The sequence below is a fragment of the Anopheles moucheti genome, unplaced genomic scaffold (genome assembly GCF_943734755.1).
Source record: "Anopheles moucheti unplaced genomic scaffold, idAnoMoucSN_F20_07 scaffold_16_ctg1, whole genome shotgun sequence".
Lineage (NCBI taxonomy): Eukaryota > Metazoa > Arthropoda > Insecta > Diptera > Culicidae > Anopheles > Anopheles moucheti.
Genome location: NW_026453626.1, coordinates 477,662 through 493,545, shown reverse-complemented (window position 1 = coordinate 493,545; position 15,884 = coordinate 477,662). Strand labels below are relative to the sequence as shown.

At 39.9% G+C, this 15,884-nt stretch overlaps 1 pseudogene; it reads left to right on the top strand.

Annotated features, from left to right (window-relative positions):
* The first annotated feature begins 3,799 nt into the window (after positions 1–3,799).
* On the top strand, positions 3,800–4,348 carry LOC128309257 (uncharacterized; annotated as a pseudogene).
* The last annotated feature ends 11,536 nt before the right edge of the window (positions 4,349–15,884 follow it).

Here is a 15,884-nt window from a genome sequence, read left to right as displayed (position 1 = left end):
GGTAATTATTCATACCTATCAGGAGCTTCGGTGGTGTATCTCGGTACGATGACAAAGGGAGTGATGACAGGTGTTTGTAGGCTGCTCGTAGTTCATTCGGTTTAATCCGCTGTGCCGGCAAACCCAGTCGATGTACTGTCCGTACGGGTATCTCATACACGTGATCGTTGCCCCTGATGCCTGATATTCCAATACTCACATCCATTGACTTATTTTCATACCGATGCTGTCCTCCGGTCCACTTCAGGCAGAGCGGCCGCAAGGTTCCCGACACACCAAGCTCTTCCATTAGCGAATGCTCCATTAACGAAACTGAGGCGCCTTCGTCCAGCAAGGCTACCGTGTGTATCGTTTTATCTCCTGCGTGTAGCACGACTGGTACGTGTCTGAGCAGGACATCACTTTCCGCTGTGGTAGAGTGAGAGAAATTAGTGATTGCTTTACCTGAGACCGAATTAGAATTATGCAGCGTTGGATGGTGTCGCGCTGTACAATTGTCCTTTGCACAGACGCGGGATTCACGACACGGGTTCCGATGCCTTTTAAGACAATGTTTGCACCACGAGTTTTGTCTTATCAGGTTCCAGCGTTCCGTCACACTCATTTTGTTGTATGCATCACAATCAGCTGGGTTTCTGCATCCTTTGTCACAGGCACATCGTTGGTCTGGTTTCGGTTGTACCACGTGCGTGTTAACGCGCTTACGGCTTTCGGTGCTGGGGGAGGGAGGTGTTACATGAAGCGCTCCTTTTTTTATTATTTTAATCCACTTTCCGAACTCCTGTAACGTAGTCTGCGAAGTAGTTGCGCAGTGTATGCCCCATTGCAGTCGAACGAACGGTGGAAGCCGATCGACTAACTCCTGCAGCAAAGGTCCATCGAAACGATTTTCAACATCACTAGACCTTAGCGTTGCGCATATTTCTTCTACCGAAATAGCAAAGTCGATTAACGTGTCCAGTTTATCGCCCTTTGGAGGCGTTTGGCGTCTTACCTGGTCCAACAGGGTACTCACCACGATCTCTGGCCGACCGTACATCGATTTTAAAGTTTCGAGAACTTCTTTGAGGTTATCCTTTTCCCGAAGGCGGCACTGCACTGCTTTTAGCGCCTTGCCTTTTAACGCTTGTTGAAGGCGTATCGTATTTTCTCCATCGGTGAATCCGCAAAGCCGTGTAGTTTCGTTGTAACACGATTCAAACATAAGCCACTCGTCGGGATTGCCTGAGAATAAAGGCAATTTTCCTTTCACTGCCTGTCGGGTGGCAATTTGGCTCCTGCTAAGACCCTCATCATCGAACATAGAAAAAGGTTGTCGACCACTGGAACCACGTGCTTCGGCGCCATTGCTTTTCTCCATTCGCTGCACGAAGCTCCCTAACACCGATTCGAGCCGTTCTACGATACTAGGCTCCTCTCTCCGTTGATCGCGGCTCGACTCAAGCTCTTCCATCAGCCTATGGAAGCAGCGGCTGATTTCCTCGAGCTTAGCATTAGGTGTTTGTGCATCCGAATGCGCCACATGGTTTGGTGATGACGTAGCGGTTATCGGCATCGCACTTGCGGCAGGCTCCTCACTTCCTCGGGACACTTCTTCGTCGTGCGTTATCGCCGCGGGTTGGGCAAAATACACTGTCGGTGTGGCGATCGTAGACTCGTTGAATCCCTTTCTACCGACCACTGGTGTGCTAGGAGTGCACAAATTGCATATCCATTCACGGCTGTGAACGGATTCGTCCTCGTTCACGCATTCGAGGTGATAATATCGGCAGCACTTATCACATGCGACGGCGTCATCCAAGTTCGCGCCATTGCAAATACTGCAAACTTGATCCATATTCTCTCACTCGCTTAACACTGCACTTCACTAACACTGTCTTTCTCTTGGAGTCCTTCCAACGAAGCCACGTAAAGATTCGATGTCCTACCGAAGACGTCACGCGTGGTTAGGAAATAGCGTAATTAATTCGCGAAGTGATTTAGAACGTTCAATAAAAGTTTTTTTAAATTGTTGCGTCCAGCAACAAAGGTCGCGTCCAGCAACCGCTTCTCGACAGCCAAGCCGACACAAATAGTTTCTCTTAACACTTTTTATTCTTAGATGAATGTGGTAAATAGGGGGTGGAATGCGTGGTTAAAAAAACTTCTATCCTTTGCCTAAGCTGGTATCGAAAAAGACCCTAGCTGTCCCTGCGCGCTGCTTTTATCGGCATTCTCTCCCGTTTTCCCAGAACGGGAATACGTGAGAAGAGCGCACGATCCTGCTACGCGAGCGCCACCTAGCGTAAACCTACTGAACGGGCTGCTGTTGGTTCAAATGAACCGTTGCTCGCAACAGTATGCAGCTTCACTAAAAGTGACTTTTTCATACAAAAGTTGTAAACTTCGATGTTCATCAAATATCCAATCCAAACTTAGTACTTTTGTATGCAGCTTCACTAAAAGTGACTTTTTCATACAAAAGTTGTTAACTTCGATGTTCATCAAATATCCAATCCAAACTTAGTACTTTTGTATGCAGCTTCACTAAAAGTGACTTTTTCATACAAAAGTTGTTAACTTCGATGTTCATCAAATATCCAATCCAAACTTAGTACTTTTGTATGCAGCTTCATTAAAAGTGACTTTTTCATACAAAAGTTGTTAACTTCGATGTTCATCAAATATCCAATCCAAAGTTAGTACTTTTGTACGTAGCTTCACTAAAAGTGACTTTTTCATACAAAAGTTGTTAACTTCGATGTTCATCAAATATCCAATCCAAACTTAGTACTTTTGTATGCAACTTCACTAAAAGTGACTTTTTCATACAAAAGTTGCTAACTTCGATGTTCATCAAATATCCAATCCAAACTAAGTACTTTTGTATGCAGCTTCACTAAAAGTGACTTTTTCATACAAAAGTTGTTAACTTCGATGTTCATCAAATATCCAATCCAAACTTAGTACTTTTGTATGCAGCTTCACTAAAAGTGACTTTTTCATACAAAAGTTGTTAACTTCGATGTTCATCAAATATCCAATCCAAACTTAGTACTTTTGTATGCAGCTTCACTAAAAGTGACTTTTTCATACAAAAGTTGTTAACTTCGATGTTGCGTCCAGCAACAAAGGTCGCGTCCAGCGACCGCTTCTCTACCGCAAAGGCGACACTAATAGCTTCTTTTAACACTTTTATTCTAAAGGAGAGTGTATCTCTCGTGTTAGTTTAAGAGAGGGAATAGGGCGGGCGTTAAAAAAACTTCTATCCTTTGCCTAAGCTGGTATCGAAAAAGACCCTAGCTGTCCCTGCGCGCTGCTTTTATCGGCATTCTCTCCCGTTTTCCCAGAACGGGAATACGTGAGAAGAGCGCACGATCCTGCTACGCGAGCGCCACCTAGCGTAAACCTACTGAACGGGCTGCTGTTGGTTCAAATGAACCGTTGCTCGCAACACTGGACCCCGGTGTTTTGAACTGTCAAAACACCATCTCGTGGTTCGATGTCAACAACAGCTATTTTCACTGCCGGGCGCTCTAAAACCTTTCCGTTTGCCAATTTTACGTGTACTCGCCGTATTTCTCCGTCTTTCGAAGGTACCGTCCGTACCACGCGTCCCTTCGGCCAGCATCCGCGCGGGAGGTTGTCGTCCACAATCAAGACTAGATCGTCTTCCTTCAAGGTTCGCTGCGTCTGGAACCACTTACTTCGTCTGGTAAGAGTCGGTAGATATGAGGCGACCCATCTGCGCCAGAAAACGTTCGCGTAAGCCTGTGATGCTTTCCAGTTGTTTCGTAGGCAAGCTGCTGAATCGTCTAAGATGCTTAGAGGTTTGGTCCCAGCCGACGATCCTAAAATAAAGTGGTTTGGAGTCAATGGTGCTTCTTCTTCATTTTCTACCGGAACCTGTGTAAGCGGTCTCGAGTTTACAATCATTTCGACCTCTATCAACCAGTTTGTAAACACCGCATCAGATGGAGTACGTGTAAAACGCATGTTGTTCAGCGTGTGCTTCACGGTTTGCACTAATCTCTCCCATGCCCCGCCAAAATGTGGGGCAGCCGGCGGGTTGAAGTTCCATTTCGTGTCCGGAAGGTGCATTACTTCAATCAGCTCGTTGGTGTTTATCTTGGCTATGGCTTCCTTCAGTTCTCGATTTGCACCTATGAAGTTGGTACCCTTATCCGAGTAGATCTCCAATGGGGTACCGCGCCGGGCGATGAAGTTTCTTAACGCGATTATGCAGGAGCTGGTTGACAGGCTGGATGCCACTTCGATGTGTATCGCTCGGATGGTTAAGCAGGTGAACAATACACCCCAGCGCTTTTCCTGTCTCCGTCCAACAGCGACGAGGAATGGTCCGAAGTAGTCGATTCCCGTAAATGAGAATGGTCTACAGAATGGAGAAAGACGGGCGGCGGGAAGCCCACTCATCATTGGCACCGTAGGTGTAGCGTTACGGATCTTGCACGTTGCGCAGTTGTTCCGTATCCTATGGCAAGCGCTTCTCAAAGCCGGAACGTCGAATTTTTGTCGTACTTCGTTCATCACGGTTTGATGATTTGCATGTTGGTACCGTCGATGATAATCATCGATAATCAGGTCCGTGAGGTGACCGGTTTTCGGCAGGATGATGGGCCGTTTCATTTCGTCACTGATGTGCTGGCAAGCATCGATGCGTCCGTGTAGCCGTATGACTCCATCTTCATCCAGGTAAGGGCTTCGCCTAAAAAGAGGACTACTTTTCTTAAGATTAATTCTTTTCGTTTTAGTGTCCGCCAGCCCCTCTTGCAGGATCCTATACTCATCTGGGTATTCCTGATACTGGGCTTGTATTAGAACTGTGCGTTCTGCTTGTTGCAACTCCAAGTGCGTTAGAGGTCCCTTGACACGCAACGCTTTTGGTTGGCGTGCGTTATTTATGAAACGCCAAACGTACGCAACTGCCCGTTGCAATCTTCTCCAGCGGGAAAATCGTTCGATGCTGATTACAGGATGCACAACCTGGTGAACTGTGATGGTTTGACGCATTTCTTCATCAGTCGATTGAACCTTCAGTGTCGGCATGTCCCACTCATCCTCGGGTTTCACTAAGAAACTAGGACCGTTAAACCAGTGGGTGAAAGTAGTGTGTGGGTCAAGGTTTGACCATTTTGTGCCCTCATCGGCGACGTTTAAAGTTGTAGGTACCCAATGCCACTCATTTAACGTAGAATTTTCCAAAATCTCTCCTACTCTGTGAGCTACATATATACTGTAGCGTCTATGGTCTGAATTGAGCCAACATAGCACATCTTTTGAATCCGTCCATAGGAATCGGCGATGAATTGGGATTCTATGTGCCTTCTCAATGATTTTAGCCAGACGTATGCCTAAAACGGCTGCTTGAAGTTCTAAACGAGGGATGGATATATACTTCAGAGGAGCTACTCTCGTTTTTCCACCGATTAAGGCTACTTCGCGTTGACCATTTGACTCGATTCTAAAATATGCAACTGCAGCATACCCATCTTTGCCAGCATCGACGAATACATGTAATTGAGTGGTACAACTACTAAGGTCGGTGGTGATACGGTAACATCTTGGCACTGAAAGCTTTTGAAGCTCAGGTAGGCATGCGAGCCATTTCTTCCATTTGCATTCCAAGTTAGTAGGAATTTTCTCATCCCATCCTGTACCGGCGCGCCACACTTCTTGAAGCAACACTTTTAGAAACAGCATGAAGGCTCCGATCAAGCCAAGTGGATCGAAAATTGTCATTAGCACGCTTAAGAGTTGTCGCTTGGTTGGTATTATTTCTCCCTGTAAGACCTCTTGTCCTTTATTCGGCAATTTAAACTGGAAGGTGTCACTATGAGCATCCCACCACATGCCAAGTACTTTTTGCGTTGCAATTGATTGGTCTAGCGTCATATCTTTCATACGGTTTCCGTTACCTCCAACGGCTTGTAAAATTTCATTTTTGTTAGCCATCCAATTGTGTAGTTTAAAACCGCCTTGCGACTGGATGTAAGTTACTTCTTTCGCTAGCTTTATAGCTTCATCTAGTGTTTCTACACTTGTTAACATATCGTCGACGTAATGATCTGCTTTAATGCATTCGACGGCTAGGGGGAATTGTTCTGCATATCTATCAGCGTTTGCATTTTTTACGAATTGCGCGCAGCTGGGCGAACACGCTGCCCCAAAAGTCATTCTCATCATGACATATTCATCGGGTTCCTCTTGCGATGCATCGCTTTTCCACAAAAACCTTTGGCTGTTTTGATCTTCTTCGTTGATCAAGACCTGGTGGTACATTTCTTGTATGTCTGCTGCCATAGCGATTCTAAATTCTCTAAAGCGGCATAATACGGACGTTAATGGTGCTAGAAGATCGGGTCCGGTAAGGAGCATAGAGTTTAGAGATACTCCATTTACTGATGCTGCTGCGTCCCATACAATACGCACTTTGCCTGGTTTGTTTGGATTTACTACCGGGAAAATAGGTAGATACCACTTTCGAGGATGTGCTGTCTTTTTCTCTTGATCTGTGAGTTTTCTGATATAACCTTTCTTCACATGATCGGCTAATATCTGATCCATCTTTATTTTAATGTAAGTCTCCTTTGCCATTCGGCGTTCTAAACAGGTAAGTCGTTTCAAAGCCATCGAGCGATTATTGGGTAATTTGACATCATCGTAACGCCATAACAACGCGGTAACGTATCTTTCATTTACAAGTTTAGTGTTGTTTGTAAGTATTGCTATTGCTCTTTCTTCATTTTTAGAATTGGTACTCACGTGTTGCCTGTTGTACGGATCGTCAAGTGCAAAACCTCCTTTAAGTGCGGCGTCGATCTTCGTATCGATATTTTGGCATTCGCATATTTCAATCGAGTGGGCGGCTACTACCTTTGCGTTATTTGAAACTACCTGTGGAGAAATACTTCCGGAAATTGTCCATCCCAATCGAGTTTTTGTGGCGATGGGTTCATTTGCGGATCCTTCGACAGTCTTTAGTGGTACGGTAATGTGGTAATTATTCATACCTATCAGGAGCTTCGGTGGTGTATCTCGGTACGATGACAAAGGGAGTGATGACAGGTGTTTGTAGGCTGCTCGTAGTTCATTCGGTTTAATCCGCTGTGCCGGCAAACCCAGTCGATGTACTGTCCGTACGGGTATCTCATACACGTGATCGTTGCCCCTGATGCCTGATATTCCAATACTCACATCCATTGACTTATTTTCATACCGATGCTGTCCTCCGGTCCACTTCAGGCAGAGCGGCCGCAAGGTTCCCGACACACCAAGCTCTTCCATTAGCGAATGCTCCATTAACGAAACTGAGGCGCCTTCGTCCAGCAAGGCTACCGTGTGTATCGTTTTATCTCCTGCGTGTAGCACGACTGGTACGTGTCTGAGCAGGACATCACTTTCCGCTGTGGTAGAGTGAGAGAAATTAGTGATTGCTTTACCTGAGACCGAATTAGAATTATGCAGCGTTGGATGGTGTCGCGCTGTACAATTGTCCTTTGCACAGACGCGGGATTCACGACACGGGTTCCGATGCCTTTTAAGACAATGTTTGCACCACGAGTTTTGTCTTATCAGGTTCCAGCGTTCCGTCACACTCATTTTGTTGTATGCATCACAATCAGCTGGGTTTCTGCATCCTTTGTCACAGGCACATCGTTGGTCTGGTTTCGGTTGTACCACGTGCGTGTTAACGCGCTTACGGCTTTCGGTGCTGGGGGAGGGAGGTGTTACATGAAGCGCTCCTTTTTTTATTATTTTAATCCACTTTCCGAACTCCTGTAACGTAGTCTGCGAAGTAGTTGCGCAGTGTATGCCCCATTGCAGTCGAACGAACGGTGGAAGCCGATCGACTAACTCCTGCAGCAAAGGTCCATCGAAACGATTTTCAACATCACTAGACCTTAGCGTTGCGCATATTTCTTCTACCGAAATAGCAAAGTCGATTAACGTGTCCAGTTTATCGCCCTTTGGAGGCGTTTGGCGTCTTACCTGGTCCAACAGGGTACTCACCACGATCTCTGGCCGACCGTACATCGATTTTAAAGTTTCGAGAACTTCTTTGAGGTTATCCTTTTCCCGAAGGCGGCACTGCACTGCTTTTAGCGCCTTGCCTTTTAACGCTTGTTGAAGGCGTATCGTATTTTCTCCATCGGTGAATCCGCAAAGCCGTGTAGTTTCGTTGTAACACGATTCAAACATAAGCCACTCGTCGGGATTGCCTGAGAATAAAGGCAATTTTCCTTTCACTGCCTGTCGGGTGGCAATTTGGCTCCTGCTAAGACCCTCATCATCGAACATAGAAAAAGGTTGTCGACCACTGGAACCACGTGCTTCGGCGCCATTGCTTTTCTCCATTCGCTGCACGAAGCTCCCTAACACCGATTCGAGCCGTTCTACGATACTAGGCTCCTCTCTCCGTTGATCGCGGCTCGACTCAAGCTCTTCCATCAGCCTATGGAAGCAGCGGCTGATTTCCTCGAGCTTAGCATTAGGTGTTTGTGCATCCGAATGCGCCACATGGTTTGGTGATGACGTAGCGGTTATCGGCATCGCACTTGCGGCAGGCTCCTCACTTCCTCGGGACACTTCTTCGTCGTGCGTTATCGCCGCGGGTTGGGCAAAATACACTGTCGGTGTGGCGATCGTAGACTCGTTGAATCCCTTTCTACCGACCACTGGTGTGCTAGGAGTGCACAAATTGCATATCCATTCACGGCTGTGAACGGATTCGTCCTCGTTCACGCATTCGAGGTGATAATATCGGCAGCACTTATCACATGCGACGGCGTCATCCAAGTTCGCGCCATTGCAAATACTGCAAACTTGATCCATATTCTCTCACTCGCTTAACACTGCACTTCACTAACACTGTCTTTCTCTTGGAGTCCTTCCAACGAAGCCACGTAAAGATTCGATGTCCTACCGAAGACGTCACGCGTGGTTAGGAAATAGCGTAATTAATTCGCGAAGTGATTTAGAACGTTCAATAAAAGTTTTTTTAAATTGTTGCGTCCAGCAACAAAGGTCGCGTCCAGCAACCGCTTCTCGACAGCCAAGCCGACACAAATAGTTTCTCTTAACACTTTTTATTCTTAGATGAATGTGGTAAATAGGGGGTGGAATGCGTGGTTAAAAAAACTTCTATCCTTTGCCTAAGCTGGTATCGAAAAAGACCCTAGCTGTCCCTGCGCGCTGCTTTTATCGGCATTCTCTCCCGTTTTCCCAGAACGGGAATACGTGAGAAGAGCGCACGATCCTGCTACGCGAGCGCCACCTAGCGTAAACCTACTGAACGGGCTGCTGTTGGTTCAAATGAACCGTTGCTCGCAACAGTATGCAGCTTCACTAAAAGTGACTTTTTCATACAAAAGTTGTAAACTTCGATGTTCATCAAATATCCAATCCAAACTTAGTACTTTTGTATGCAGCTTCACTAAAAGTGACTTTTTCATACAAAAGTTGTTAACTTCGATGTTCATCAAATATCCAATCCAAACTTAGTACTTTTGTATGCAGCTTCACTAAAAGTGACTTTTTCATACAAAAGTTGTTAACTTCGATGTTCATCAAATATCCAATCCAAACTTAGTACTTTTGTATGCAGCTTCATTAAAAGTGACTTTTTCATACAAAAGTTGTTAACTTCGATGTTCATCAAATATCCAATCCAAAGTTAGTACTTTTGTACGTAGCTTCACTAAAAGTGACTTTTTCATACAAAAGTTGTTAACTTCGATGTTCATCAAATATCCAATCCAAACTTAGTACTTTTGTATGCAACTTCACTAAAAGTGACTTTTTCATACAAAAGTTGCTAACTTCGATGTTCATCAAATATCCAATCCAAACTAAGTACTTTTGTATGCAGCTTCACTAAAAGTGACTTTTTCATACAAAAGTTGTTAACTTCGATGTTCATCAAATATCCAATCCAAACTTAGTACTTTTGTATGCAGCTTCACTAAAAGTGACTTTTTCATACAAAAGTTGTTAACTTCGATGTTCATCAAATATCCAATCCAAACTTAGTACTTTTGTATGCAGCTTCACTAAAAGTGACTTTTTCATACAAAAGTTGTTAACTTCGATGTCCATCAAATATCCAATCCAAACTTAGTACTTTTGTATGCAGCTTCACTAAAAGTGACTTTTTCATACAAAAGTTGTTAACTTCGATGTTCATCAAATATCCAATCCAAACTTAGTACTTTTGTATGCAGCTTCACTAAAAGTGACTTTTTCATACAAAAGTTGTTAACTTCGATGTTCATCAAATATCCAATCCAAACTTTGTACTTTTGTATGCAGCTTCACTAAAAGTGAGTTTTTCATACAAAAGTTGTTAACTTCGATGTTCATCAAATATCCAATCCAAACTTAGTACTTTTGTATGCAGCTTCACTAAAAGTGACTTTTTCATACAAAAGTTGTTAACTTCGATGTTCATCAAATATCCAATCCAAACTTTGTACTTTTGTATGCAGCTTCACTAAAAGTGAGTTTTTCATACAAAAGTTGTTAACTTCGATGTTCATCAAATATCCAATCCAAACTTAGTACTTTTGTATGCAGCTTCACTAAAAGTGACTTTTTCATACAAAAGTTGTTAACTTCGATGTTCATCAAATATCCAATCCAAACTTAGTACTTTTGTATGCAGCTTCACTAAAAGTGACTTTTTCATACAAAAGTTGTTAACTTCGATGTTCATCAAATATCCAATCCAAACTTAGTACTTTTGTATGCAGCTTCACTAAAAGTGACTTTTTCATACAAAAGTTGTTAACTTCGATGTTCATCAAATATCCAATCCAAACTTAGTACTTTTGTATGCAGCTTCACTAAAAGTGACTTTTTCATACAAAAGTTGTTAACTTCGATGTTCATCAAATATCCAATCCAAACTTAGTACTTTTGTATGCAGCTTCACTAAAAGTGACTTTTTCATACAAAAGTTGTTAACTTCGATGTCCATCAAATATCCAATCCAAACTTAGTACTTTTGTATGCAGCTTCACTAATAATGACTTTTTCATACAAAAGTTGTTAACTTCGATGTTCATCAAATATCCAATCCAAACTTAGTACTTTTGTATGCAGCTTCACTAAAAGTGACTTTTTCATACAAAAGTTGTTAACTTCGATGTTCATCAAATATCCAATCCAAACTTTGTACTTTTGTATGCAGCTTCACTAAAAGTGAGTTTTTCATACAAAAGTTGTTAACTTCGATGTTCATCAAATATCCAATCCAAACTTAGTACTTTTGTATGCAGCTTCACTAAAAGTGACTTTTTCATACAAAAGTTGTTAACTTCGATGTTCATCAAATATCCAATCCAAACTTTGTACTTTTGTATGCAGCTTCACTAAAAGTGAGTTTTTCATACAAAAGTTGTTAACTTCGATGTTCATCAAATATCCAATCCAAACTTAGTACTTTTGTATGCAGCTTCACTAAAAGTGACTTTTTCATACAAAAGTTGTTAACTTCGATGTTCATCAAATATCCAATCCAAACTTAGTACTTTTGTATGCAGCTTCACTAAAAGTGACTTTTTCATACAAAAGTTGTTAACTTCGATGTTCATCAAATATCCAATCCAAACTTAGTACTTTTGTATGCAGCTTCACTAAAAGTGACTTTTTCATACAAAAGTTGTTAACTTCGATGTTCATCAAATATCCAATCCAAACTTAGTACTTTTGTATGCAGCTTCACTAAAAGTGACTTTTTCATACAAAAGTTGTTAACTTCGATGTTCATCAAATATCCAATCCAAACTTAGTACTTTTGTATGCAGCTTCACTAAAAGTGACTTTTTCATACAAAAGTTGTTAACTTCGATGTCCATCAAATATCCAATCCAAACTTAGTACTTTTGTATGCAGCTTCACTAATAATGACTTTTTCATACAAAAGTTGTTAACTTCGATGTTCATCAAATATCCAATCCAAACTTAGTACTTTTGTATGCAGCTTCACTAAAAGTGACTTTTTCATACAAAAGTTGTTAACTTCGATGTTCATCAAATATCCAATCCAAACTTAGTACTTTTGTATGCAGCTTCACTAAAAGTGACTTTTTCATACAAAAGTTGTTAACTTCGATGTTCATCAAATATCCAATCCAAACTTAGTACTTTTGTATGCAGCTTCACTAAAAGTGACTTTTTCATACAAAAGTTGTTAACTTCGATGTTCATCAAATATCCAATCCAAACTTAGTACTTTTGTATGCAGCTTCACTAAAAGTGACTTTTTCATACAAAAGTTGTTAACTTCGATGTTCATCAAATATCCAATCCAAACTTAGTACTTTTGTATGCAGCTTCACTAAAAGTGACTTTTTCATACAAAAGTTGTTAACTTCGATGTTCATCAAATATCCAATCCAAACTTAGTACTTTTGTATGCAGCTTCACTAAAAGTGACTTTTTCATACAAAAGTTGTTAACTTCGATGTTCATCAAATATCCAATCCAAACTTAGTACTTTTGTATGCAGCTTCACTAAAAGTGACTTTTTCATACAAAAGTTGTTAACTTCGATGTTCATCAAATATCCAATCCAAACTTAGTACTTTTGTATGCAGCTTCACTAAAAGTGACTTTTTCATACAAAAGTTGTTAACTTCGATGTCCATCAAATATCCAATCCAAACTTAGTACTTTTGTATGCAGCTTCACTAAAAGTGACTTTTTCATACAAAAGTTGTTAACTTCGATGTTCATCAAATATCCAATCCAAACTTAGTACTTTTGTATGCAGCTTCACTAAAAGTGACTTTTTCATACAAAAGTTGTTAACTTCGATGTTCATCAAATATCCAATCCAAACTTAGTACTTTTGTATGCAGCTTCACTAAAAGTGACTTTTTCATACAAAAGTTGTTAACTTCGATGTTCATCAAATATCCAATCCAAACTTAGTACTTTTGTATGCAGCTTCACTAAAAGTGACTTTTTCATACAAAAGTTGTTAACTTCGATGTTCATCAAATATCCAATCCAAACTTAGTACTTTTGTATGCAGCTTCACTAAAAGTGACTTTTTCATACAAAAGTTGTTAACTTCGATGTCCATCAAATATCCAATCCAAACTTAGTACTTTTGTATGCAGCTTCACTAATAATGACTTTTTCATACAAAAGTTGTTAACTTCGATGTTCATCAAATATCCAATCCAAACTTAGTACTTTTGTATGCAGCTTCACTAAAAGTGACTTTTTCATACAAAAGTTGTTAACTTCGATGTCCATCAAATATCCAATCCAAACTTAGTACTTTTGTATGCAGCTTCACTAAAAGTGACTTTTTCATACAAAAGTTGTTAACTTCGATGTCCATCAAATATCCAATCCAAACTTAGTACTTTTGTATGCAGCTTCACTAAAAGTGACTTTTTCATACAAAAGTTGTTAACTTCGATGTCCATCAAATATCCAATCCAAACTTAGTACTTTTGTATGCAGCTTCACTAAAAGTGACTTTTTCATACAAAAGTTGTTAACTTCGATGTCCATCAAATATCCAATCCAAACTTAGTACTTTTGTATGCAGCTTCACTAATAATGACTTTTTCATACAAAAGTTGTTAACTTCGATGTTCATCAAATATCCAATCCAAACTTAGTACTTTTGTATGCAGCTTCACTAAAAGTGACTTTTTCATACAAAAGTTGTTAACTTCGATGTTCATCAAATATCCAATCCAAACTTAGTACTTTTGTACGTAGCTTCACTAAAAGTGACTTTTTCATACAAAAGTTGTTAACTTCGATGTTCATCAAATATCCAATCCAAACTTAGTACTTTTGTACGTAGCTTCACTAAAAGTGACTTTTTCAAACAAAAGTTGTTAACTTCGATGTTCATCAAATATCCAATCCAAACTTAGTACTTTTGTACGTAGCTTCACTAAAAGTGACTTTTTCATACAAAAGTTGTTAACTTCGATGTTCATCAAATATCCAATCCAAACTTAGTACTTTTGTACGTAGCTTCACTAAAAGTGACTTTTTCATACAAAAGTTGTTAACTTCGATATTCCTCAAATATCCAATCCAAACTTAGTACTTTTGTACGTAGCTTCACTAAAAGTGACTTTTTCATACAAAAGTTGTTAACTTCGATGTTCATCAAATATCCAATCCAAACTTAGTACTTTTGTACGTAGCTTCACTAAAAGTGACTTTTTCATACAAAAGTTGTTAACTTCGATGTTCATCAAATATCCAATCCAAACTTAGTACTTTTGTACGTAGCTTCACTAAAAGTGACTTTTTCATACAAAAGTTGTTAACTTCGATATTCCTCAAATATCCAATCCAAACTTAGTACTTTTGTACGTAGCTTCACTAAAAGTGACTTTTTCATACAAAAGTTGTTAACTTCGATATTCCTCAAATATCCAATCCAAACTTAGTACTTTTGTACGTAGCTTCACTAAAAGTGACTTTTCATACAAAAGTTGTTAACTTCGATATTCCTCAAATATCCAATCCAAACTTAGTACTTTTGTACGTAGCTTCACTAAAAGTGACTTTTTCATACAAAAGTTGTTAACTTCGATGTTCATCAAATATCCAATCCAAACTTAGTACTTTTGTACGTAGCTTCACTAAAAGTGACTTTTTCATACAAAAGTTGTTATCTTCGATGTTCATCAAATATCCAATCCAAACTTAGTACTTTTGTACGTAGCTTCACTAAAAGTGACTTTTTCATACAAAAGTTGTTAACTTCGATGTTCATCAAATATCCAATCCAAACTTAGTACTTTTGTACGTAGCTTCACTAAAAGTGACTTTTTCATACAAAAGTTGTTAACTTCGATATTCCTCAAATATCCAATCCAAACTTAGTACTTTTGTACGTAGCTTCACTAAAAGTGACTTTTTCATACAAAAGTTGTTAACTTCGATGTTCATCAAATATCCAATCCAAACTTAGTACTTTTGTACGTAGCTTCACTAAAAGTGACTTTTTCATACAAAAGTTGTTAACTTCGATGTTCATCAAATATCCAATCCAAACTTAGTACTTTTGTACGTAGCTTCACTAAAAGTGACTTTTTCATACAAAAGTTGTTAACTTCGATGTTCATCAAATATCCAATCCAAACTTAGTACTTTTGTACGTAGCTTCACTAAAAGTGACTTTTTCATACAAAAGTTGTTAACTTCGATGTTCATCAAATATCCAATCCAAACTTAGTACTTTTGTACGTAGCTTCACTAAAAGTGACTTTTTCATACAAAAGTTGTTAACTTCGATGTTCATCAAATATCCAATCCAAACTTAGTACTTTTGTACGTAGCTTCACTAAAAGTGACTTTTTCAAACAAAAGTTGTTAACTTCGATGTTCATCAAATATCCAACCCAAACTTAGTACTTTTGTACGTAGCTTCACTAAAAGTGACTTTTTCATACAAAAGTTGTTAACTTCGATGTTCATCAAATATCCAATCCAAACTTAGTACTTTTGTACGTAGCTTCACTAAAAGTGACTTTTTCATACAAAAGTTGTTAACTTCGATGTTCATCAAATATCCAATCCAAACTTAGTACTTTTGTACGTAGCTTCACTAAATGTGACTTTTTCATACAAAAGTTGTTAACTTCGATGTTCATCAAATATCCAATCCAAACTTAGTACTTTTGTACGTAGCTTCACTTAAAGTGACTTTTTCATACAAAAGTTGTAAACTTCGATGTTCATCAAATATCCAATCCAAACTTAGTACTTTTGTACGTTGCTTCACTAAAAGTGACTTTTTCATACAAAAGTTGTTAACTTCGATATTCATCAAATATCCAATCCAAACTTAGTACTTTTGTACGTAGCTTCACTAAAAGTGACTTTTTCATACAAAAGTT